Source organism: Lynx rufus, unplaced genomic scaffold, assembly GCF_022079265.1.
Source record: "Lynx rufus isolate CCGP_SWC_20201006 ecotype Redwood Valley unplaced genomic scaffold, mLynRuf1.p SCAF_19, whole genome shotgun sequence".
Lineage (NCBI taxonomy): Eukaryota > Metazoa > Chordata > Mammalia > Carnivora > Felidae > Lynx > Lynx rufus.
The window spans coordinates 25761085-25787798 of NW_025814833.1; the positions used below are offsets into that span (position 1 = coordinate 25761085).

The 26714-nt window shown below is 39.6% G+C and overlaps 1 protein-coding gene across 3 annotated transcripts in view; it reads right to left on the minus strand.

Moving 5' to 3' along the window:
* The window catches only part of MBNL3 (muscleblind like splicing regulator 3), a 114247-nt gene that overhangs the window by 73104 nt on the left and 14429 nt on the right, over positions 1–26714 (minus strand). The window contains exon 1 of one of the 3 annotated variants that reach the window (XM_047081954.1): positions 22885–22990. The exons of the other annotated variants lie outside the window; for them this stretch is intronic. The gene's annotated coding sequence lies outside the window, so the exon portion shown is untranslated. Of the gene's footprint in view, positions 1–22884; positions 22991–26714 lie in introns of those variants that run through there. 3 annotated transcript variants of the gene reach the window in all.

A 26714-nucleotide genomic window follows, 5' to 3' on the forward strand; every position in this document is an offset into this window, starting at 1 on the left:
ACATAGGACTCTTGATTTCGGCTCAGGTCATGATCTCGTGGTTGTGGGATCGAGCCCCAATTTGGGCTCCGTGTTGAGTGTGGAGCCTTCTTGATCTCTCTCTCCCTCTCTCTCTCTCCCCGTCTGCCCCTCCCTCTTTTCCTCCCTCCCCCCTCCTTTCTCTCTGTTTCTCTCTCTCTCCCCCAAAAATAAACTTAAAAAATAAAATAAAGTGTATTATATGTAGTTTTGCCTTCTTACAAAAGACTGAACATAATTTGACCTCTAGTTGAAGACGTGGGGTCATAAATGTCCTAGGAAGTATCACAGTTTTCCTCCTTCAGTGGCAGATTGTCACCTGTCACTTCTACTATCGCTTCTCTTCCAGCCACAGTATCTGCCATTGTGGATTGCCCAGCTCCCTTGTGGAAAACATAACAGCCAATCACGAATGCTGAATATGAGTTAGTTTCTCACTGAACATGGGCCTAAGGGGCAAAGTGCAGGGCTTTCGTGCAGCAAGTCTGTGACTGCTGTTGCTGGTTTGGGGGCCCTTTTGCAATATGTTCCATGTGGGGTCATGTTCTAGAAGGTTAAGGCTGTCAGGCAATGACCTCTAGGAAAATATTTACAATATTTAAAAAAAAATTAGCCAGATGGGGTAAATGTAAATGAAAACCCCAGTGTGATACTGCTTCACATGCATTAGCATGGCCATAATAAAAATGAGAAAAATTGGAGAAATCGGAACAATCACACATTGCTGGTATATGCCCCACACAACTGAAAGCAGGGCCTCAAAGAGATATTTACGCACTCACGTTCCTAGCAGCACGATTCGCCATAGGCAACAGGTGGAAACAACCTGTGTGTCCACTGACAGATGAACTGGATACACAAAATGTGATATACCCACAAAAGGGAATATTATTCCGCCACGGGACATACCTTGAAAACATTATGCTAAGTGGTAGAAGCCAGTCGCGAAGGCCACATATTATATGGTTCCATTTATATGAAATATCCACAAGGCAATATGAAATTTCCACAGAGTTGGAAAGCAAATGAGTGGTTGTGAGGACTATGGGGAAAGGAGAAAGTGGGAGTAACTGCTTAATGGGTACAGGGTCTCCTTGGGGGGTGATGAAAATATTCTGGAATTAGCGGTAACAGTTGCACAATTTTTAAATATGCTAAAACCCATTCACAAAATTGTACACTTTTTTTTTTTCAACGTTTATTTATTTTGGGGACAGAGAGAGACAGAGCATGAACGGGGGAGGGGCAGAGAGAGAGGGAGACACAGAATCGGAAACAGGCTCCAGGCTCTGAGCCATCAGCCCAGAGCCCGACGCGGGGCTCGAACTCACGGACCGCGAGATCGTGACCTGGCTGAAGTCGGACGCTTAACCGACTGCGCCACCCAGGCGCCCCAAAATTGTACACTTTCAATGGGTGAATTGGATAGTATGTGAATTACATATCAATAAAGCTATCATATTAAAAAGAAATCAAAAGATTATAACCAAAAAAAATGTCTCATGAGTGATAGACGTGGCTACCCCCAATTCTCCTTAGACTCTCCTTTCTTAGATTCTTTCTTAGATTCTCCTTAGACACAAATTCTAAGTAGTGTCACTAAGTGGAATTTCAAGAGCAAATTAGTTTCCACACTGTAGTTGACTTAGTATATTATGGAAAGTACTCTAAAAGAGACTATTATCTAAGTTTGTAAGTTTATGTTTAAAAATAGATTCAAATTTAATCCTACAACTAAATTATATAGGCTGCCTGAACACATTTGAAAGAAAAATAACCAAAAAGGAATACACACACACACACACACACACACACACACACACACAATTTGCTTAGAACGTAAACAGTGAGGGTCTGGAGGAAGATTTTTCTCCAGAGGTCCATCGCGTATAGAAACAACAAATAATGAATTTGAATTTTGAACTTTTAGAAAAGAAAAATGCAAACAGAAATTGGACTCTGGCCATGCGTTTTATGTAACATGGGGCAAAGGGAGAAGGAATTTTCTTCTTTTTGAAATTGGCCTGTCACCTCTGAGGGGACCCTGGCCAACTCTTCCAAACAGTCCTAGCCAACGCATGTCCTCCTTCACACCTGGAACTGGATTTGGAGCTGGCACAGAAGAAGTGAGGTGCAACAGCTAAAGGGAGCTGGTGTGCCGAGAGAGAGACACTTCTCTCATGTAGCTCTGCTCCTCTGTCCATATACAAAAGATGGGGGGGGGGCCATTTCCCCTTGTATTTTTAAGAAGATAAACTGTGGGGAACAATACAACTTTATGTTTACTAACTTACTGTTGAGTAACAGGAATATAATTTTGCTTTTTAAAAAAAATGTTTATTTATTTTTGAGAGACAGAGCACGAGCAGGGGAGAGGTAGAAGACAGAGAGGGAGACACAGAATCCAAAGCAGGCTCCAGGCTCTGAGCTGTCAGCACAGAGCCCAACATGGGGCTCAAACTTGCCAACCATTAGGTCATGACCTGAGCCGAAGTTGGGACGCCCAACTGACTGAACCACCGAGGCGCTCCACAAGTTTGCTTTTTATGATTTACGGTCCTCTAATGTAGAACACGAAGAGCTACCATTTCTTGGTATTTGCTAGTTCACAAGTGCTTTTATTTCCTTGATCTTGGGAGTTCTAAAAAATAGTACAAAGCAGTAGGGATCACCCAAAAATACCAATGAGAAAATGAAGCCCAAAGAGGTTAAACAACTTGAGGCAACATCTGACTTCAAATCTCATGCTTAGATCCTGGCAGAGAAACGTAGTAGAGATCATTTCTTATTTCTTATCTCTCTTGGGAATCTTCCATTTTAATTTTTTTAGAGGGGGGGCATGAATGGGGGAGAGAGCAGAGGGAGTGGGAATGAGAGATAGAGAGAGAGAATCCCAAGCAGGCTCCACGCTGTCAGCACAGAGCCTGATGCAGGGCTGGATCTCACAACTGTGAGATCATGACCTGAGCTGAAATCAAGAGTCAGACACTTAACTGGCTGAGCCACCTAGGTGCCCCTCTCTTGGGAATCTTAAACAAGAAAAACAGTCATATTTGTGTAGTGCTTATGATTCCTTCTCAAAATTATGTTCATGTCTGTTGTATCAACATCTTGTTAATTTCCGTGAGTTGTGCTGCACCAATATTTATCCAGCATCTACTATGAGCAAGTCACTGTTCTAGATGTTGAACAAGATAAGGTCCAAGCCGTCATGGAGTTTCCTAGGCTCATTTAAGTGTAGAAGAAAGCTAAGGCACCAAGAAGTGAAATGGTTGTGAGAGTTTATGAAGAGCTGGAGGCAGACAGTAGGTCTTCCAACGTCAGCATAGGCTTCTCATTCTCCATCAATGGTACACCAAGCACTATGACTTAAGAACACTCTTAAGCACACACTCAGATACTACTACTGCATCAAAATGCATCCCCAAAAGGAAGACCTCAAAATTACTCACACCAAGTCTTACGGCTCTCTGGATTCCTCTTGGAGATGGTATTATGGTCCCATTTTACAGATGGGAGAAACAGAGGTAGAGGAAGAGGAATTAATTTAACTTGTACAACTTCCCATAGCTCGTAGGTGATCAAGCCATGGTTCAAACCCAGGCAGTCTGAGTCCGGAGTCCTCATTATAGGCCCTTAACTTCTCTCCCTTACTAAACTGTAAATTCCTTGAGGATAGACATCATGTCTTACTGAGTTCTTCTCATGGGAAGTTACAGCCTTGCAGCCGTCCCCAGGATTCCTATTTTGAAAGGTCAAAGAGTAAACGGGAATTTGACATTAACCCTTCTGTTTACCATGCCAGCAAGCAAGGTTTGTCCACTGAACACCCTCTAGTCTGGCTGAGCTTTGGCCACCTCTGTCGGTTTCAAATCAATGGGACCTGTAGAGTCGAACATTTTCTCGCAGTTCTAGCTTTCAGATCGGGCTGCTAACACCTGGCATTCTTGTTATCTAGAGCATTCAGTTTCTATCAGGCATGGTCTATTCCTGCTCATTTGATTGCGGTAAGATCTTTTCCTGGATTTAGAGTAAAAATATGGGATACCCAAATGATTTTCTATTATCTTCAAAGAGTAGGTTAATCTTTGGCATGTTTTTGCCCAATAATTGGTGTGATGAAACTGAACTGGGAGGTGATTTCACTTGGATCCACAGGGAAGAAACATTCCCTATGTATTCCCCTTTGGAAATAAAAGAGTTCATTTTGACTATTAATTAATGCTCATCTATAAGAATTCTAGAGAAGACATAAGGAAAGTATAAATGTTTTTACTTTACAATTATAGATACACTAGGTTCATTATTTAAGTGCTTCATTTGAAAAAGTAGATTATAGCTTTTTAAAGGATCCATACCTTCTCTCATGAAGTTCGCCTTGAAGGCAAAACAAAACAAATAGATACTTTGTATCTGACGGATCTGATGGAAATAGTAACTCGTTCCAAAGCTGTTTGCAAGGCCACTTCTCCTACACTTTCCTTGTCTCCGCCTCTCTTCTCCTTTGCTGCCCAAGCCAGCACAGAACATGGAAACGTTGCCAAAGCCTGGTTCCGAAGATCACAAAGATACCATTTGGCACCTACAGCAATATCTGAGGAGGCATTTCTTCCAATGCATTTTATCAACCTCCTGAGTAAACAATGAAAGCCATGTTTTCCTTCCTTCCATTTTAAGCTTTCCTTACATCTACACTACCTTGGAATTTCTCGTGACCATTTATTTTGGCTCTACGAATATATGCCACACCGGCCACACACTGCTTGAGTTGGCAAGTTGACAAGGTTGAAAAGCTTTCAAGCTTTCGATTTTGCTTCAAGTTCTATTTCCCTCATGTGCTTTGGTGAGTGGTCCACCAATACACGTTCTTTAAGGCATATGAGGAGTGTTCAGCAGTGCAGATGATCTCATAGGCATCCTATGGAAAACAGTTCACCGTCTGAAAGAAAAGGCTGTGAAAATAAGGATATTTTGCCTCTGTGCAGAACTTTCTCATTAAGTGTTTTTTAATTAAAAAAATTTTCTTTTTTTAATGTGTACTTATTTTTGAGAGACAGAGACAGAGCACGAATGGGGGAGGGGCAGAGAGAGAGGGAGACACAAAATCGGAAGCAGGCTTCAGACTCCGAGTTGTCAGCACAGTGCCGGACAGAGCCTGACATGGGGTTCGAACTCGGGAACAGGGAGATCCTCACCTAGGCCGAAGTTAGATGCTTAACCAACTGAGCCATCCAGGCGGCCCAAGTTTTTTTTTTTTGTTTGTTTTGTTTTTTTTTTAAAGCTTCATTGCATTTCCCCCCACAATACTCCTAGGGCAATACATTTAATATACCTTTTACAAAAAAACAGGTAAGCCAAGTTATCCCATTTCATAAAGCAATTAAGAGACCCTCCCCACCTCAGTTCATACATATGGTTTTGTCTGAGGAGTTCACCTATGTTTTTAAAAAAATCTAATGTTTATTTTTGAGAGAGAGAGAGAGAGAGAGAGAGAGCGAGCGAGCAGGGGAGGGGCACAGAGAGAGGGAGGTACAGAATCTGAAGCAGGCTCCACAGGCTCTGAGCTGTCGGCACAGAGTCTGACGCAGGGCTCGAACTCATGAACTGTGAGATCATGACCTGAGCCAAAGTTGGATGCTTAACCAACTGAGCCACCCAGGTGCCCCCCCCCCTTTTTTTTGAAAAGGTATGCCTCTTTTCAGTAATACATGAAATTATGAGAACTCACTAATAAATGCCATTTAAATAGTTTAAACAAATCCAATTTAATATAAATACACTAAAACCTGGATGCTAAACACAGTTATTGTTAAACAACACTGCTTAATTGCTTGCTTGCATTCATGGGACAGGAGGCCCAGTGGCATTAAAAGTTCTTCACTCATGAACTGGATTTGAACTTGAAGTCAATGGGAATGTAACATATTTGGCAATTCAAATCCTATAACGCTCAAGCGTTTGAGATGAATGAGATAAAAAATGAGTCCTAAGACTGATGGCATTTAATTATATGCAGGATGATTTTGCCAAAGATTCATTCAACAGATATTTATTGGGCATGTAATATGACCAGGCATGGATCTAGGTATTGGCTGGCCATGGATGGGGAGGGGGAGGGGCAGAAATAAACAAAAAAACCCATATCCATTATTCATGTTATCCATTTAAGAAATATTTAGGGGCGCCTGTGTGGCTCAGTCAGTTGAGCGTCCAACTGCGGCTCAGGTCATGATCTCACAGTGCATGAATTTGAGCCCTGCATCAGGCTCTGTGGTGACATCTCAGAGCCTGGAGCCTGCTTTGGATTCTGTGTCTCCTTAACTCTCTGCCCCTGCCCTGCTCTCTCTCAAAAATAAAGATTAAAAAAATTTAGTAAAAAAAAATATTTATTATCACCCTCTAAAATTCAAGCAAATGAGGCCTTCAAAAATGTTCATGTGTGAAAATATCAATCAACCAATAAACATTTATTGTACACCAACTGTATGCACAGACTTGTGTCACTGCTTCTGGGGAATCAATCAGGAGAGGTGAAGGACATCGCTTCTGAACCGAAAAAGCCTCTATTGAGTTGGGGAGGCAAGAACAACATAATGTGAAAGAAAAGCAAACAATGTAGATCATTGAGAGGAAATTCAGGAACACTAACAACAAACGCAGTGAGAACTCTGAGGGGAGAATGTCACTCAGGCCTGGCATAGTCATCTGTTTTCAAAGAGGAGAAAGTGGAGTTGGCCCTTACAAAATGAGAAGGACGTAGGTGGGAGGTGAGGGGCAGAGAGCACTCCTGGAAAGAGAAACCACGTGAACGAGGGCAAGGAAAGAGAACACTAGTTGCACTGTAAGATGGCGGGCAGACAGGGGCTGGCTAGAATGGCTAGTTCACACTGCGGAAGGGAAATAATGTGTGGGTAGTTTCCAAAGGACGCAGAGAGCCACTTGAGGAGTATATGTTTGTTACGGAGATAGGAAGCCTCCCTCAAAGATTTTAAGCAGAGTAGACATTTAGTGGCCATAAATGTAGTAGTGACAATGATGTGCCCTTGGAAAATTGTTTTATTTAAGGAGCCCACCACACAGAGCAAAGTATGCCTCCGACATACTCCGGAAGAACTAAAGCTCATAGTGATCCTCCCCACTTCACAGGCGGTGTTAGGCCAGGCCAGGCAGTGATTAAGTCAGACCTGCATGAAAAGTAGGTAGAGAAACAAACTGAAAAGCGCAGCTTCCTGTTTGCATTTTGCTAACTACCCGTTTGTTGTTGACCCCGGTCGTTAAGGACATGTAACTGTATTCCTATTTTCTGACCTGACTCAAATACTTTTCAATCTTAATCTCTATAATGGAAATTCCTTTAATGAATGTGGTGGAGATTTCAAGGAGGATTTTTTTTCCCAGTTACATTTTGTTACAGAACTAGCTGGTGCCAGGAGTTAAATTTACATAGTAACTTTTTGGCTAAACTGGCATCCTATAAATTCCTGCTACAGGACTTTAACTAGCAGCCCAGGGGTTTGAAAGTGTTTGTGCTCCTCCCGAATTTCATAGTGAATTGAATTCAATTGAATTTTCTAGGCCAATTAATCACTGATAAGATTTGGTTGAAAATTCCCTGTTTTACCAAGACACACACACACACACACACACACACACACACACACACACAGTGCAAAACAACAATCAAAAGCTATCAGTAAATGTTTATTTATCCTTTAATACTTATAAACAGTCAAGTAACTGTCTAGGGAAACTTGTGAGTCACATAAGGATGACCATTTATCAGAGAAATAAATGGAAGTAGCATCTAAGCAATTTAATGGTGTAAAGGAATTCATCACTGTATCTAGTAGGCATCTAGTGAGGGCTTCCTTACCTGAATTCATCACTGGTATTATAGCCAATAAATTAAGGTCCTCAATCTCAATACAAAATCTCCGCTCCCTATTAGAAGTGCTTATAAAACTAATAAAAGAATAGAGGACAAAGCTTTGTGGCTGAAAATGTTGGGAGAGGAACAAATGTATCCTGATTTCAAGGATTCAGTAGTTTAACACATCAATGTCAAAACCTCTGGTAGACTTGAAGAGAGTTTTCTGGGAAAGTAGATTTTCCAGGCACACGTACACACGAGTTGTACCCTTTGTGTCTGAAGTTACTTCTGCTAGAGGCATTATTTGTCATTCATATGATAACACCTGACTGAAATATATCTCTATAAACCAATTGGCTAGAGTTGATTGGGAAGCGGGCTGCTCTCGAAAAACAGTTAGTAGTGAAGAGTTGGGAACACAGCCAGGACAGAATCTTACATTCAGCTTCTCCCAATCTCCACACAGGCCTAAGAGTATCCTTCCTTGAACGCCTCTGAAATAAGAAGCCCAGGGGTGCCTGGCTGGCTCAGTCAGTGGAGCGTGTGACTCTTGATAGCCGGATGGTGAGTTCGAGCCCCACGACTGGTGCAGAGTTTACTTAAAAATAAAATCTTTAAAACATTTTTTTTTTAAAAATAAAATAAGAATTCTATTTTTCTCTTGATATTTCAGAGAGATTTCTGCTGGATTAGAAATAAGGGGGCTTTCTTTATGGAAAAGTTTAGAGGAAATGTAAGCCAGGATAGCTTTTTAACATCTTTTAATTGCATTTTGGCCAAGCAGTCAATGCCTTTGTTAACACCAAAGAAGACATGTAACTGTCTCTCAAGGTCAACCTCAACAAGTAGAGGGGATTTAGAGAGAAAATTGGTTTAATTATACCATGAAAATGGAAAGCAACACCTTAACCGTGAAATGGAATATTCATCTTCAAAAAGAATAATTCTGTGAAATCTATCAGTTTCAATTCCGGTTTGCCTCAAAAAATGGGGGAAATAACTTCTGTGCCTCCTTCTGTAAGGTGTGTGATTTAAATCCAGATTTCAGGTTTTTAAAAGGAGGGTACAGAAAATCAAGTTCACATCAAATATGAAAATACTCCAAATAACTCTAAATGAGCTCGCAACATTGGCTCAAAGCCAGTGAGGAACAAAGTAACCTATTGATTACTTCGACCTTGAATGGAGGCCCAGAAAGGTTCATCTACTTGGCTAAAATGCCTGAAATTGTTAGTGCACACATGAAGAGCTTGTGATCCAATTTCATCATATCTTCTATCTTGGCAACCTGTGATCAGAAGTTGAACTCAACCATCCTGTCTCATTTAGTTTCTTTCACTGGAAAGAACTCATACCCATACTGCACTTTAATGTGGCTGTGGAGGCATTTCATACTACTGAAAACCAGAAGGGTCCTCTCTGTAGCTTTGAGTCTTTGGGGAAAAGCAGTCCCTTGCCTCTGAGATTTTATAACCTGAGATTTATTGACCCCTGGGGGTCTGTGTCTTCCGTTAATTGCAATGCAACTTCTTTGACATCTTCTTTCACTTTCAGAGAATACCACCTTCTTTGCACACCTGATTTTGACCCAGCTGCCTCTCTATTGGAGGCTGCCCAAACTTTGGACTGTGTGTTTCTACCATCAGGTCTACTTGATCCTCTCTAATTTTGAAAGTATTTTAGAATCAGACTCAGTTTACCTGCTTCTAACCATCTGATGCTCCTGGCCACAATCTGCTGCTAGCCAAAACATACCAGCTCACATACCTCTCCTTTAACCAAATGTTTGGTTTGGGCTTCGCTTTCTACGTTTCTACCCATGAGGGCCCATTTCTCCCGCTGTCCTCTGGCCAGGATGAACATATGTATGAAACATTCCATAAAGGTACTCTCTGCATCAATTTCCAATCAATTGGGATACTGGGGAATTTTATTGAGTAAAAATTCCAAGAGTGAGTGTAGGGTTCACCCCCAAACCACTAAAAACACAATGAGGAGTATAAATTTGCTTTGCTGCGCCCATTTTATGATGTATTCTAAAGCAGTATCTTGGTTATTAAAACAATTGATATTCCTTGACATTAATAATCGTTGACATTTATGGAGCTCTTATTCTGTGCCAGACACTATGTTAAGTGTCTTATATTCATTATCTCATTGAACCATTCCAATTACCTACTGTGAGGAGCAACATTACAGTCTAATTTCAAAACAAAATCTGTCACGAATCTCAAGTCTACACTTGTTACCAAATAGTGCTATTGAGTTTTTTCAATATTTAAAATCCTCAAATGTCATAATAATAGAGTCCTGGACACTAATTAAAAAATCTCCAGTTTCTCAATTTTCTTCCCAGCTTCCTGTAACTACAATATGAAAGCTCATTATTGCCTATCCATGGAAGCCAGAGGATCCTGAATCGCCCATGATTTTTTGAATATATCTTCTCATGCATGTCCGGCAAATAAGGTAGAAAGTGCTTGATACGCAGGGTTTAAAATCACCCGTTCAAGAAAACATGTGGTCCAGAAATCTGGCATCCAGCTGGCAGAAGGGAGGCATAAAAGCCTTTGGGCATACTAAATCCCTCCCCCCCGATAATAAAAATTCTGTACAAACAAGTGATCCAAATCAAAGTGAAAATTTTGAAGCAAGTTTTAGAAATTGTGAAAAACTGCGAAGCTATAATACTACAACAAATGCTAATATGTAAGCTTGCTGTATCAAAATCTGAGCATGCCGATAATAAAGAGAAGGAAAAATAAAACAGATTTCTTTACACGAGGGCTTCAGGATCAGAGCTGAGTAAGAACCTGAAAAGAAAGCAGGGATTTAAAAGCAAAACTCCAGGAAAATGCTGAAGTCAAACCAGCAAGGAAGCCTGTACACTGAGGTAAGCACCAACATATAGATTAAGAATCATTTAAAAAGTGGGGCACCTGGGTGGCTCAGTCAGTTTAGCGTCTGACTTCAGTTCAGGTCATGATCTCGCGGTTTGTGAGTTCAAGCCCCATGTTGGTCTCTGTGCTGGAGCCTGCTTCCGATTCTGTATCTCCATCTCTCTCTACCCCTCCCCTGCTCTCTCTCTCTCTCTCTCTCTCTCTCTCAAAAATAAACATTAAAAAATTTTTAAAAATCATTAAAAAAGAATCGACTCCGCTCAAATGGCCAAGGAAAAAGGAAGAGAAGGAGCAATGGCCTGAATATTGAGTTAAAGAGAGCACTTACATTTATACTAAGGTGAACAGAATGTCCATGAAAGCTGATGAAATTCTATACTGTAGTTACCATGTTGTGCTCGTCAATTTGAAATCATTTAAGTATGCCTTATAGAGATGAGGCTGAAATTAAAGTTAACATTATAACATCTGTATCATCGAGTACTGATGGACTGATTATGATTAAATCTGTCATAAAATTTAATATATCAGTGGAGACCAAAATGCCTCGATTCTATTTAAAATAATAGTGTCATAAAGTTTCTCAGAATAATAGAAACTTTTCACGTCACACTGACATAAAACGGAGCTTAAATTCTCAGGGTCCAAATATGGATGGCATTATCAATCACATGTAATACCAAATCCTGTTCCACCAAACACATTCAAGCCTCAAGCAACAAAGGAGCTTCCACATCAGTAATCACTGAAACAACACAACTTGGTTTATCAACTTTGCCAAAGTCAAATAAAACTCTCTTATGGAACAATATAGATTTTGACAATTCTAGAATTGCAAGTAATCCTGAAAGATCAGGCTAGTGAAATACGTTCAGGCAAGTAAATGAAAGACTCTAACCCCCCCAGGGTAAATCGCTCATATCCAGTTACAGAATGCATGGTGATAATAGTTCTCTGTAATTTCTCTTTCATAAATACATTCCCTGAATAAATATTTATTACGGACTAACTTGGGGCCACATAACTAGAGGTCAACGGCATAAACAAGGGCAAGCCAACAGCCCCTCATGTTACATTTTACTTTCAAAATTTCAAAAAAATTTCTAAGAGATAATCTGAGTGAATAGACATAATTTTAGGAAACCAGATGTTATATACCCTTTGTTTTTGAAAAACTTATCTTTATACCCACAAGGGTTTCTGATGAATAAGCCAAACCATAATATCATTAGGAAATCAGCCATTCCTTGACCATCACCCTTGGGTATCTTCCCATTATCTCTTAGGCTGCAATTCTCTCTCTCCCCTAAAAGATCCACGTGACTTTTCTATATTCCAGTTCTGCCTCTTTCTCAAGGAGGGCTTCCTAAGCCTTCATTGCTGGAATATTCTCCCCCTGATGTCTCCTCTTCCTCACTCTCACTCTTGCACACACTACAATATGGCTTCCAACCACACTATTCTATTAAACCCCCTGAAATTCAATTATTTCATTCAAGAACAACACTAATTTGAATTAAACATTGCTAGAACTGTAGGTATATTTACTATTACCCACCCCCCAGCACAGTACCTGACCTGACTAGGTTCTTAATAAATACTAGCTGAGTTGAATATTATATAAATAACAAAGGTGGCAGTATGCAAAGTATAGTAGTTACTCATTAAAAATCTTGACTTGTCAGCCGTGTAGAGGTAAGAGTCTGTATATTTAAAAAACAGTTTTTCTTTGTTTGCTCTACAAATATGTATTAAGTACTGTGTACAAGGTATTGGGCATGGTCCCTATTCTCATGGACTTTAATGGTCTAGCAAATATTTGTATGCTACACACTTAAATTTGTTTTTTAAATATACATATTTTAGGGTTTTATAGAATTATGGAATGTGCCTCCTTAGGAAGGGAGAATTCCCACTCATTCTCCTAAGGCCAGCTTCTCACCTCCACCAAGCAACGGGGATTATCAGGCTCTCAAAGCACTGGTCAAACAGAACTCTCCACCCTGAGCCCATTGTATCATAGCCGTGCGGCTGTTTTTGTGAACCGCTTCGGGGCAGGACCTACACTGGCATCGTACTGGTATTAGATGTGGTAGATGGATTGTCGGGAGTTTGAAGACAATGAAAAAATACAAATGAGCAAATTACGGTATTTATTTGACGTTTCAGGCTTGACTTTCGCCAAAGTAAACATTTAAATAGATCCAGTGTGGGAGAGTGCAAAGGACCTAGATGGAAAACAGTAAAGGGATGCCCTAGGGACAGAAAACAGAGCTGATGTAACAGCATCCTTAGAGGCTAGAGTAAAACTTGCCCAGATATTAGCAACATCAATTAATTAAATGGGAAAAAGTTTTATATAATCCAAATAAAGGTACAGTGCTTCAAGGTAGCAAAAACAAACAGAATAAATGACTTCCATTCAGGTCTTTCAGCTGCACTTTCCCCAGATCTTGAAAAAGGAAATTTAACTTCATAATAAGTAAAGTGCCATGAAAAATGGGAAACTTTAAACAACAGGGTATTTACTTATGGGAACAGAAAAAGGGAAACAATTAAATGTCCCTGCCTTTTTTATAAACCCATCAACAATACCCCACTATAGCACTGTGGTTGAGTACAGGATTTTGGAGCTACTAGTTGGAAGACCTGGGGCAAACTACCTAATCCATGTGTACTTCTGTTTCCTCATCCAGAAAATGGTGCCAATAAGAGCATCTATCTAATAAGGTTGTTTTCTAGCTTGAAATGTGTTAATATTTATAAAGCACTTACTATGGTGCTTGGCACAAAATAAGTAAGCAGTAATTAAGTGCTTCTGAAATAAATCACCTCATCTTGTTCAATATGGAAATAAGAATCTAACAAACTTCATCCCGTTACTTAAAAATAATTATAAAAAATTTGTAAATGTTTTGTTATGAAGGAAGCCATCAAGTTCCTTATATAAATACTTTTTAAAATAAGGAACTCTGGAGATGAACAAGAAAAAGTAAAGGCAAGAGGTCGACCTGTTTTCTCTTTCTCTGGAAGGATCTGTAGGCAGAAACTAGAGAGTCAGAGAGAGGCACATTTTAGCTAAACACAGCAAAGGGCTGGCTCACAGCTTGAGCTGTCTAACAGTATGCCGGACTCCTTCACTAGGTGGTACACTCCTCTTTGCTGGGTTTCTATCACATGGCATGGGAAACTGGGCTAGAAGTAGGAAAATCACCATATCAGGCGAAGATGCCATGAGCTGGTAACTTTATATTACAGTATCAGGGAGGAAGTGCATTGCCAACTTGTGTGCTACGTGCATAGCACTACATTTGGTCTTTGGATGACAAGAAACGCCTACAAGACAGATTCTCTTCTCTTGAGGAGCTTATACTCTAGTGGGAAACATAATCTTGCACCCCCAGATCACTAGAGGTAGCATACAATTCAGTTCTGAATCTCCTTTATAACCACAAACTCCTAGAAATCTAGAATGACAAGCTGTGCCCTCTTAGAATACTTACTCTTATCTGAAGGTAATATTTCTTGTCAATCACAGTGACTGGGTCTCTGCAAGTGAGAGAAAGAAATACCCACCACAGAGTTCCAGTTTTCCTTTAATGTGCCTTCGAAAGTGTTGTCTACCAATGTCTCCCAAATGCGGAGTACCACATTGATAGCAGCAGGTCCAGGAAATGCACGAAACAAAGACAAAGACATTTTCATTATGTATAAAGATCTGTCCTTTTTATTGCTAGTTGAGTTGTTCAATCATGAACCCAAGCAAGACCCGAAGCAAAGACGCATTCCCCACATTTCTGCTTTAATATGAGCCTGAGTCACAGACTCACAATGTGAGCAGTGATGACCTACAGGCCAATTCCCTCATTTTTCAGGCAAGACAATAGGACTATAAAGAATAAATGACTTGGCCACAGTTACAAAGAGAGTCAATGACACTGCCAGCACAAGAGCTCAGTTCTAATAACCAGAGTTGAATACTTAGCTCTATACCTTGGAGAAGTTTTAATCTCAGTCTCTCAATATCTCCCTCCCTCCGTTAGTGTCTGATTCCTTCTTTCTCCCTCTTTCTGTACTCCTTCCTCACATTTAAACTCTTAATTTTCATGGCATGAGAATATACATGATCGTAAGAACCGAAGCCACTATGTCTCTACTCAAAACCATCCTTTTTATCTGAATGGGAAGTTGAAATAAATGCTTTCAAATGTTCAGAAGAAACAGAGTAATGGACTGTTTTTACAAAGCAGACTATAAAACTGCCCGCAACCTGCTAGGGAAGTTAATAGATAATCTTTACTATTTGATGCAAATTAGCTTTTAAAACAATCCAAGCATCAAAGTCCAAAAGAAAGCAGGAGTTCGAATGAGTTATAAAAGCTGGCTGGTGGAAGAGAGACCACCACAGGATGTTTCAGAGACCAAAGGAAGATACAGCTACATATCTAGCATGTATATTACACTGCTGGAAACCAGTGTGTGTGGGGTATGTGTGTGCATGTGTGTGCACCTGGGGTGTGTCTGTGCATGTATACATTTGTGTATACATACGTGAGTGTCTGTGTCATTGAGGGAAGGGACAGAATCTTAAGACTGCTAGCTAAAAAGGAGCTAAACCTAGTGAGACACTGGACTGAACACATGACATAATTCTTTCCTATATAAAAAGTGCCAAGAACTTTGGGGCGCCTAGGTGGCTCAGTCAGTTAAGAGTCTGACTTCCGCTCAGGTCATGATCTCACAGTTTGTGAGTTCGAGCCCCATGTTGGCTCCGCGCTAACAGCTAGGAGCCTGGAGCCTGCTTCAGATTCTGTGTCTCACCCTCTCTCTGCCCCTCCCATGTTCATGCTCTGTCTCTCTCTGTCTCAATAATAAATAAACGTTAAAAAAATAAAAAGTGCCAAGAACTAATAGTTCACCTGAAATCTAAAGAAATAAGACTTCAGTCATCTAGGGCAATTAGAACTAGCAGCAAAGCAATTAACTAGAGCAGTAGAAGGGAAATCTATAAGCAGAAAACCTACAGGAAGATGTATTTAGGCATATGGCCCAGAGATTTTTAGTACACAAAGTATTTTGATTAAAAGGAAAGTTTTCCTTAAGGAAAAACCAGAGAAAACACATGAGGTTATCAACAACGAAGATGGTGAGAGAAAGGTATTAATTATGCACTTCATCTCTTTAAATACTGTTTTAAATTGTGTATCAATCTACCAATAATTGATAAGTGAATATTTATATTGACCATTTTAATAATAATTTTCATTGAAAAAAGCCTGATTCAGTTGAATGCTATAAACCTGTTAGCCACAGATGGGAAGCTCAGATGGTGACAATTTACAATCGGGCACCACCTGGTGGCAGCTTGTAGAATTACAAGCATAGTGGCTTCCTTTCCTAAGGCTACCTCTATAAGCATAATTTAAGAAATACGTATCCAAGAGCACACTGTACATGCTGTACATGCTGTATTAGCCAATTTGAGAATAAATTATATTAAAAAACAAAAACAAAACATATTTATCTATCTAAATAGATAGACAGACATAAAAGAAGAAATACGTATCCCATTAAAATGTCACCAAAAAACCAAAACCATGACTTTACAATGACTGCTTTACTCACCTTGGTGGTATTTAAACTATATACAGATTATTACAGCTGTATCAATTGCATATGAATTCTTATCAATAGATAATGTTTAGAAAATGAGTGGATTTCTCATTCATAATCCAACAAAGATAATCTGTATAGATAGTAAATTTAACAAAGGCTCAGCCATCACTGTACCTAAAAGCAGTTGGGGGCACCTGGCTTGCTCTGTTGGTAGAGCATGCGACTCTTGATCTCAGGGTCATGGGTTTGAGCCCCAAGTTGGGTGTAGAGATTACTTAAAAATAAAATCTTTAGGTGAAGAAATAGGCAGAAGACATGAATAGACACTTTTCCAAAGAAGACCTCCAGATGGCTAATAGATACATGAAAAAATGCTCAACATCACTCATCATCAGAGAAATACAAATCAAAATCACAATGAGATACCACCTGTCAGAAGGACTAAAATAAACAACTCGGGAAACAACAGATGTTGGTGAGGATGCAGAGAAAGGGGAACCCTCTTGCACTGTTGGTGGAAATGCAAACTGGTACAGCTGCTCTGGAAAACGGGATGGAGGTTCCTCAAAAAATTAAAAATAGAACTACCCTACGACTCACCAATTGCACTACTAGGTATTTATCCAAAAGATACAAAAATGCTGATTTGAAAGGGCACATGCACCCCAAGTTTATAGCAGTACTATCAACAATTTCCAGATTATGGAAAGAGCCCAAATGTCCATCAACTAATGAATGAATAAAGAAGATGTGGTACACACACACACACACACACACACACACACACACTGGAATATTACTTGGCAATTAAAAATAATGAAATCTTGCCATTTGCAACAACATGGATGAACTAGAGTGTATTATGCTAAGTGAAGTAAGTCAGTCAGAGAAAGACAAATATATGATTTCACTCATATGTGGAATTTAAGAAACACAACAGATGAACATAGGGGAAGGGAAGGAAAAATAAGACAAAAACAGAGAGGGAGGCAAACCGTAAGAGAATTTTAAATACAGAGAACAAACAGGGTTGCTGGAGGTGGGGGGTTTCTGGTCTAAATGGGTGATGGGCATTAAAGGAGGGCAATTGTTCGGATGAGCACAACACTGTGTGTTATGTGTAAGTGAGGAATCACTCGTTTCTACTCCTGAAACCAATACTACATTGTATGTTAACTAATTTGAACTTAAATAAATTTTAAAAATAAAATAAAATCTTTATATAAAATAAGATAAAAGTGGTTGGCTGAATTTTTTTAAGTGATAAGGGAAAAGAAATGAGGCATGAAATTAGGAACATAAAAAGTGGATGCATGAGAAGAAATAGCTTTTCTTCATCAGTTTTATGAAAAGATAAAACACGTTGTTGCCTGAAATCAGTAGATCATAAATTAGATTCAATTAATGAAAATACTGGGAGAAAAAAATTTTTTTTTAAATCGTGGTTACTAGGAGCCACTTTTGGTACAAATCTTTTCAGTACAAGTCCTTTTTTGTCTTAATAAACAGCATAAAATAAACCTAATTAAATCTTTATCTCATTACTAGAGCTGTTATAATGCCTTAAGCATCCCTGGACATCAATTCTTATTAAGTTTAATAGAAGCTGTTGGGGTTTGGCTTCCATATGAATTGACCTTAGGCTATAATACAGGTTATTTTTTCTTATACTTAATCTCTGGTAAATTCATATTTTATTTCTCCTAATGACCAAATGCAGCAAAATTCTTATTGATTATGGGTTTCAGACAGTTGAGTTCCACTTAATTAATATTTCATTGCATTTGAGAAAATCTATCAGCAAGTCCTAGTAAATGGAAAGATATGCTCCAATAGAAATCCAAAATTAAATATATCTTATACACTGTTGGCGAAAATCAAGAAAACCTACTCCTAGGGGTGCCTGGATGGCTCAGTCGGTTAAAACATCAGAATTCAGCTCAGGTCATGATCTCACAGCTTAGGAGGAGTTCGAGCGCCGTGACGGGCTCTGTGCCGACAGCTCAGAGCCTGGAGTCTGCTTCAGATTCTGTGTCTCCCTATCTTTCTGCCCCTTCCCCTCTCACGCTCTCTCTCTCTCAAAAATAAAATAAAAACCTAAAAATAAATAAAAATAAAAGAAAACCTGCTCCTTACAATTGCAAATGTTGATCAGATAACATAAAGAATAGAGGGATTCTCCATGTTCACATCTAGTGAAAACTAGAAATGAGATTTAAAACCCAAGGAAAACACTAATTCCATACCACATTCATTTGTTGGGTTATTTACACCAATAGAAAAATCAGGAAAACCATTAGTGATAAGTGGAACAGTACTGTCTAAGCTAAAGATGAAATCACACACACACACAAAATGTCCTATTGTGTTTCCTATCCAAATGCACTAGTTATGCTAAACAGAGGTAAAAAGAACATGCTTTAAAAACCATCTGATGCAACTGAAATGCCATTTTTCTAAAAGTAGATGGAAGCTGAAATGAAAGAACAGGCTTAACAAGGAAATAGAAAAGGACTAATGCAAAAAAAAAAAAAAAACTGAACCAAAATAGTTTTAGTGCTGACTGCATAGTAGGTTTTCAAACATATATGTTAGCATAAGTATCAGATTCTAATATGGAGCCTATCAAATAGGCCCCCTCAAGTAAATTACTTTAAGTATATATATTTGCACATAGAAAATTCTACTTCGGGCACATTTTGTAAGCTACTATGTATTTATTTTGTCATGATAGTGGTAACTCTTTTAAATAAATTAAAATATTTGTTGCTCACTACACTGAATGATACAGAGCTGAACTTAAGTCTTAAAGCTATGCTTTTGAAGAAATTGATGTAGTTTTCCCCTAAGCACACACAAGCAACATTTCCATCTGTATAATGTTCTTTTCAGGAGAATACTACCTCTAACGCACATCCACATGGCATTTGCAAATCCTTGCAGGATAAAGAAAGTGTCACTGTTAAATTTGAAAAAATTTCCACTGGCGAATTGAACCTCAAAAAACATTTTAAAGTGTTCTTCATCTTTATCGTTCTTTTAGTCTACATTGCTATTTTCTAAATAACGCAGAAGTATTTTGAAGCATGTATGATTTTGATAGGAGAATAATTCTCCCTCCAGATACAAATGCATTTTTATGAAAAAAAAAAAAAAAGGTGCATGTGCAAAAATTTAATGGTGATGCCAGTTCATTTTAGAACTCTTCTTCACCAGGCTCCCTTAGACAATGAGAAAATAATTCTTCAAACATTTTTCATTAAAAAAGAGAACACAGAAGATTAATATTCTATATTCTTTACCCCCCATGAACTCTGAGTTTGGAAGTGCTTTCACGGAAAGTAGCTAGTTGTTTATAATGTTGGTTCTGATCCCAAAATAATTTTCTCAACACCATAATTTCTATGACAAATAATTTTTATTAGTATGGCTGGCCCATCAAGATACTACAAAAGTCCAAAAATTCATGTTGAGGTCTTATTATATTAACACCTCATTTATTGGAACCATCAGGCAAGGAAGGGGATCAATAAAAATGAGATTTCAAAAAGCAGAAACTCTTACACATTAATATTTGTCTCTCTTAATCAGTCAGGACAGAAATCTTTCTGGAATGCTTTTTCAAACGTTGTTGCCCCCTTAGACATAGAACAGAATAGAATACATAGAATAGTACAAACAAAATCATGCCTTTTTTGGGTAATTCTGGCTCATGATTAGAAACACCAGTCATGCTTTGAGGGATATATTGGGCACGTGGTTAAATTTTTGTTGCTGATTCATCAGGGTGCTCAGGAACTGTGCAGTGGTGCTCTGGTCAATGTTTATGTTCCAACCAATAAGGCAGAACTCAAGTCAGTATTTTATTTTATTAAATTTTTGTTTAATGTTTATTTTATTTGGGGGGGGGGTGCGAAAGAGAGGAAGATACCAGATCCGAAGCAGGCTCCAGGCTCTGAGCTGTCAGCACAGAGCCCCACGTGGGGCTCGAACCACGAAGTCATGACCTGAGCCGAAGAGCCACCCAGGCGCCTCTCCAGTAAGTATTTTAAGAAGCAGATGCGTACTGTTGGCCCATCCCATGGTCGTTTTGTGCTAGGTGCTTGCTAACGCACACCACATGTTCAGATCTCCTGACATGTGCACAATGTAAAGGCATGTACAAGAGCCTGGTTGGACTGAGGTTGATCAGCAAGAGGGAGGTTTAAATTTTCCAGTGGGTCAACAAGGAGAAAGCATAGTCTGGATTCCTAGGGAGAGACAGAGCCCTCCTTAGGTCTAAAATACGACTAAACGGCATGCCAAAGATTAGGAAATATAAGGGAACTGGTTAGTGCTGCTTCTGTTTATTTATCTTAGTAAAAGCTCTGGAGAGTTAGTCACTGAACACATGATGATTTCTGGAGATAATTACAGTAGGTTATAAAGGCCGTTTGTTGGTGAATTTCTAAACCCAACTTAACTGCTTGTGTATTTTATGTAAGGGAATTTCTGAATAAAAATGGAGAATAATCGTACATGTGAAAGTTAATTAACCCACTTACTTATTGCTACTAAGGAAGCTTTCTTGTTGGGCACAGTATTAATATGTTGCCACTTAATGACAAAGATAAACTGTAATGTAAATACAATGATGAGGAAATTGTACCAACTTGGCCCATAAAGTGGATCTACCCTGGGACCCTGGTCTGAGCTGCACTTTGTATAGCATCCAGTCCCACCAGTGTCCTGCTTTCTGTGCCAGACTGGCTCGCACACTCCTCCGTGTCATTTTCAGCAAGTTTTCCCCTGTGCTTAACCCTGAAAGTGACTATATCATCACTGCCCTGGAAATAATGAATGTGAAACAATACAGAAAGATGAGAGGCTAAAAATCACCCACACTGAGGCCAAAACAATAATTCCAATGTTAATTCATCGTTGCTCTGAAGGACTTTGTATTTGTCAATTTGTCTTGGCTGCATAGAATTCCTGAGCATTGCCAAAACCAGTTATCAGCATAAGACTGAAAGTCACCATTAAATTTTGGCCCCTAGACAGCATGCTGCCAAAGCTGTTACTGGTGGACTAAAGAAATACCCATGTAAATCACAAGGCTGGCCAGCAGCTCTGTTGTATGCTTTGTTTATTGTAGCTTTTAAGCTACACATCAAGCATTCTAAAAGCACTTATCCCTCAGCATGGGATAATGTGTGAGCCAGTCATGTAATATGCTGTAAAATTCTGGCCATGTAAAAGGAGCAGAAAGTAAAGTCAAAGTTGGTGTCTCACTTCCAAGTATAGATGAAAGTGAACTTACTTGGCTTTTGGTGTGAAAGGACTCAAAGGACTACAGACTCCATGTAAGAGACACCTTCACATCAATCTCCAGTGTCTTGAATGTCATTTAAAGATGAGTATGTGGGTGCCTGGATGGCTCAATTGTTAAACATCCGACTCTTGACTTTGGCTCAGGTCATGATCTTGCAGTTCGTGCGATAGAGCCCCACGTCTGGCTCTGTGCTGACAGTGCAGAGCCAGCTTGGGATTCTCTGTCTCCCTCTCTCTCTGCCCCTCCCTTTGCTCATGCTCTCTCTCAAAATAAATAAACTTAAAAAAAATTTACAGATGAGTATGTACGATTTGTGAAAAACAGAATAAAGCACATAATTTCAGTTGAATTGAAATTATAAGAGCAAATGTGCACAGTAGTTACTGTGTGCCTGGCACTAATCTTACCTTTTTCACATACATCAATGCATTTACTGCTGGTAGCAATCCTGTGACACAGGTCCATTATTGTCCCCATTTTCCAGATATGGAAAGTGAGACAGAGAAAGATTAAGTAACTTGGTCCAGGGTCACACAGTGAGTGAGAAGAGCAGAGATCAAATTCAGGCATGCTCCAGAATACGTGCTGCCCACCTCTACTCTGTACTGCCTCCAGTGGGCACAAAAATGCAGAAACATAACCTAAGATTTATAGGCATATTACTAGGGATTTGGGCAGATAATGAATCCAAGTACTTCCTAAAAAACTGTAAAGACTGGGGTGCCTGGCATGGCACTCAGTCCGTAGAGCATGCAACTCTTTTTTTTTAAAAAATTTTTTTTTTCAACGTTTATTTATTTTTGGGACAGAGAGAGACAGAGCATGAACAGGGGAGGGGCAGAGAGAGAGGGAGACACAGAATCGGAAACAGGCTCCAGGCTCTGAGCCATCAGCCCAGAGCCCGACGCGGGGCTCGAACTCATGGACCGCGAGATTGTGACCTGGCTGAAGTCGGACGCTTAACCGACTGTGCCACCCAGGCGCCCCGAGCATGCAACTCTTGATCTCAGGGTCATGAGTTCAAGCCCCACATTGGGCATAGAGGTTACTAAATAAATAAATAAATAAATAAGTAAATAAATAAATAAATGTAAAAAAGATCATTCACAGTTCTATTAAGATGTGATTTATGGAGGTACCAATCAATATCAACAACAGGCTCTACTTACGTTTTATTTACCAGTGAAACGTGTACTTGCATTGTATGCATAAAGTTGAAGTCAAGTACGTGGGCATCTGAGATTTAACTTCACTGGACCTTCTTATTGGATGGGTTCAAAGTGGAGGGGACAATGCCCTGGAAGGGATATGCATATCAGATGAGTGGACGAATTAGATCCAGCACGGAACTCTACTCAGGGTTTCAGCATTCCCCAATACGTCTGTCCATCTCCCTGTCACATAGTGGAACTCTGGATCAGCTGTGTGCTTTACGGTGAGCGCCTCAAGGACGTGTCGTATTCATCTTGTCACTGGCTCAATACCTCGTATATACTAAGTTCTCAACAAATACTTGCTAAACTAATGGAAGTGGTGAGCACCTGCTCTGTGGAAGACATTGTGCTACCTGGTGGTCCACATGCAGGGTGGCATGGAACAGTGCCTGGTACACGCTGGGACCAAAAAGGGAGGCAAAGCCAAGAACAGAGTGGGTGAGTGTGGGCCTTCATATAAGAGATCAACTTTCTCCTTAAAGCTGATAGAGTAAGTGGGAGTCCGAAGCTGTCTCAATTCATTGCTTCTCTTTAAAACTAGATCAACAACCCCCTCAATTTAGCTCTTATTTTGACATTCTTTATAGAAAAATGTCTAGGTTCCTTACCTTAATATTAAAACTTATTTGAATACTTGCTCAGGGTTATATCCTCAGCACCTAGAAACACGGCTGACTCATGTAGTGTGCTCAATAAGGGTATGCTGATTGAACAACCAATGCAGAGAGAGAGACAGAGAGACAAAGAGACAGAGAGGAGAGGAGAGGAGAGGAGAGGAGAGGAGAGGAGAAGAGAGGGGAGAGGGGAGAGGGGAGAGGGGAGAGGGGAGAGGGGAGAGGGGAGAGGGGAGGGGGAGAGGGAGAGAAGAGAAGAGAAGAGAAGAGAAGAGAAGAGAAGAGGAAAGGAAAGGGAAAGGAAAAGAAAGAAAAGGAAATGAACAAAACGGAACTGCAAGTGGGATGGAAAGTTGAAACAGAAAAGTCTTGTGAGGTCAAATACCAGAAAAACCAACCGGGGATTTAAAATGTGCTGTGAGAGCTGCACGCATTCAGCACAGTTTACGGTAAAATCTCCTAAACAAAAGATTCCTATAAAAGGATCAGGCACCACCAGTATTAAATAATAGTATATCTCACCATAATATAACTTTCAAAAGTCTGGTTGCTGTTACCGACAGTAGAGTGCAGGGCAGACTTATCCCGCACAAGGGTACTGTAAATTGAATGATGCTTTCTCCCCTCCACTTCTAAGAGTTTACAGTTCTCGAATTTGGAAAGTCTGCAGCTTTTGGACATTCCAGATGTTTACTTCAGTCCAGCAGCACTGTCTTTATCCAGTACTCAGTCTTAGGTCACTAATGCATTGTGAAAGAGACAGACAGCAAACCCAAGTTCCCAATGAAACCTTTTTTATATTTCCACAATATAACCACAGAGATTTTAAGCACAGACTGTGGAGTCAGTGGGTTAAGTTCAAGTCTTGACGCTGCTGTTTACTAGCAGAATGTCTTCAGACATGCTACTAATCTCTCTGAGCCTCAGGTTCCCCATCTGTAAAAAGGAGATAAATAATAACACCAACACCATAGGGTTGCAGTGAGGATTAGATGAGAGAGTATGTGCAACGTGCTTATCGCAGTGCTTAACACAGAGTAAGTAACTGTTTCCATTAGAAAGGAGTACAGGGCACCTGGCTGGCTCAGTTGGAAGAGCATGTGACTCTTGATCTCGGGGTTGTGTGTTTGAGCCCCACACTGGCCGTAGAGGTTATTTAAACAAACTTTTTTAAAAAGAACAAAATTATATTACTTCTTCCTATCACTTCTTTTTTTAAAAAATGTTTATTTATCTCACTTTGAGGGAGGGAGGGAGGGAGGGAGGGAGGGAGAGAGAGGGGGAGAGAATGAGTGGGGGAGAGGCAGAGAGAAAGAGAGCGAGAATCCCAAGCAAGTTCTGCACTGTTAGCACAGACCCCGACTCGGGGCTTGAACTCATGAACTGGGAGGTCATGACCTGAGCCAAAATCAAGAGTCACACATTTAACCGACTGAACTACCCAGGCGCCCCTTCCTATCACTTCTTAATATGACCTTAACATTCCTTCCCTTCCCTTCCCTTCCCTTCCCTTTCCTGTACATTGTTCTATTCTGGTACTAAAAACTGGTTATAATCAATATTAAATTTGAATAAAAAGGTATGATCAATTGATTTTAGGCCAGATATTACATGGAAAGGTACAATTGCAAAAGATCCACAGCCACTGCATATCTATAATACTACTGCACTCTACTATAGAACTCAGGTTTAAATATCAGTCAAAACTGTCCCTGTGTGTGTTTGTGTGTATGTGTCAGAGGAAAGGCACTTAGCACTTAGGATGCCCTATTATAAACTAATAAATATGTAGTCTGTAAATATGCTTTCCAAACCAGAAGAAGACCTGTCTGATATACTTTATTACCAAAGCAATTTTCCGAAGTTATAGGTATAGTGATCACCTGGTCAAAGACTGCTTTGGAAGGATGCCAGGGTCGACATGCTGTAGAAAGCCAATTGCAAAAGTCACACACAACCCGGATACCTGATTTCTGCCCGTGCATTTTTGTAGATTTGCTTTTTTTTTTTTCACGTGAATTTGTGTAGCTTGTGGACTGGAGTCAGATAAATTGGCCTCCTTCCCCCTTTTTGCCAACCGTTCTACACATACAAGGCTGCAGTTTTCAATGCAAATACTGGAAGAATCGAATTCTTGCCAAGAGAAGAGGTTACAGAACCTCTGAATGTCAATATGCGTATTAAGGAGCATGAATGCTGTACCGGGAACTGAGGCCAAATGGAAGCTAACCTGTTGAGACCAGAGGGAGCTGCAATGATGAACAAACACAAGAGAAATCAAATGGAATTCACATCTGAAGACGTGAATACCCCTCAAAGACAGTAAGTCCGACAAAACCGGACTCCCCTGACAGTTTTCTACATTATTTTGATTTTAATTATCCCAATATTAATTATTAATAATTTTAGTTATTTGAACGTCACTGTGCAAACCTCAGTTACAAAATACAAGTTCACTGTGCAAAAGGACTCTGAGAATGTGTTATCACTGATACTAGTGAAACCCAAAAAGGATCCATTTGCAAATTCAATTTCTTTACTGAATCCAATAAGTAACTGTAATAATAATAAACCAGAGAGCAGACCCTGGAGGAGGAACTGAGGTACCAAAGAGGTGTAGTTAATTGGTAACACGGAACAAACTTTTGAAGAGGTATCAGACTAAATTAATTTGTTGAGAGGCATAGAGTTCACAACTTTGATTACAAAGCTGTTTGATTCCCTCAACACAATAGCCTTAATTTAAACCGACCATATGAACTTGCCTTCTTGTGCAATCCTTCCAATTATCAAGCAAAGAGTTAGAGGATGTTGATCACAGATTGAATAAGCTCCTTTATGCTATTATTTTAAGTTTGGATCTGCTGGGTGTTTTTACTTGAACAAAGTAAAAATACATCCCCAATAACTTAAATATAAAACCATTTAGTTTGCTTCTCTATTTAGGATACTATAGATATCTATTTTCTCCAGGCTCAAATGGTAAGGAAGACATTTAAAGTAGAAATCATTAACAGGAAATTAAAAGCAAAAATTTCACAGTTATTTTAGAAATCTATTTAACAAACATTTTTCCTGGGGATGAGGGTCTTTTAATCTAAGTCACTATTGATTTTGTGCAGTATACTCTGCTGGTAGGAAGATGTTATGACACTATTTTGATTCCTGTTG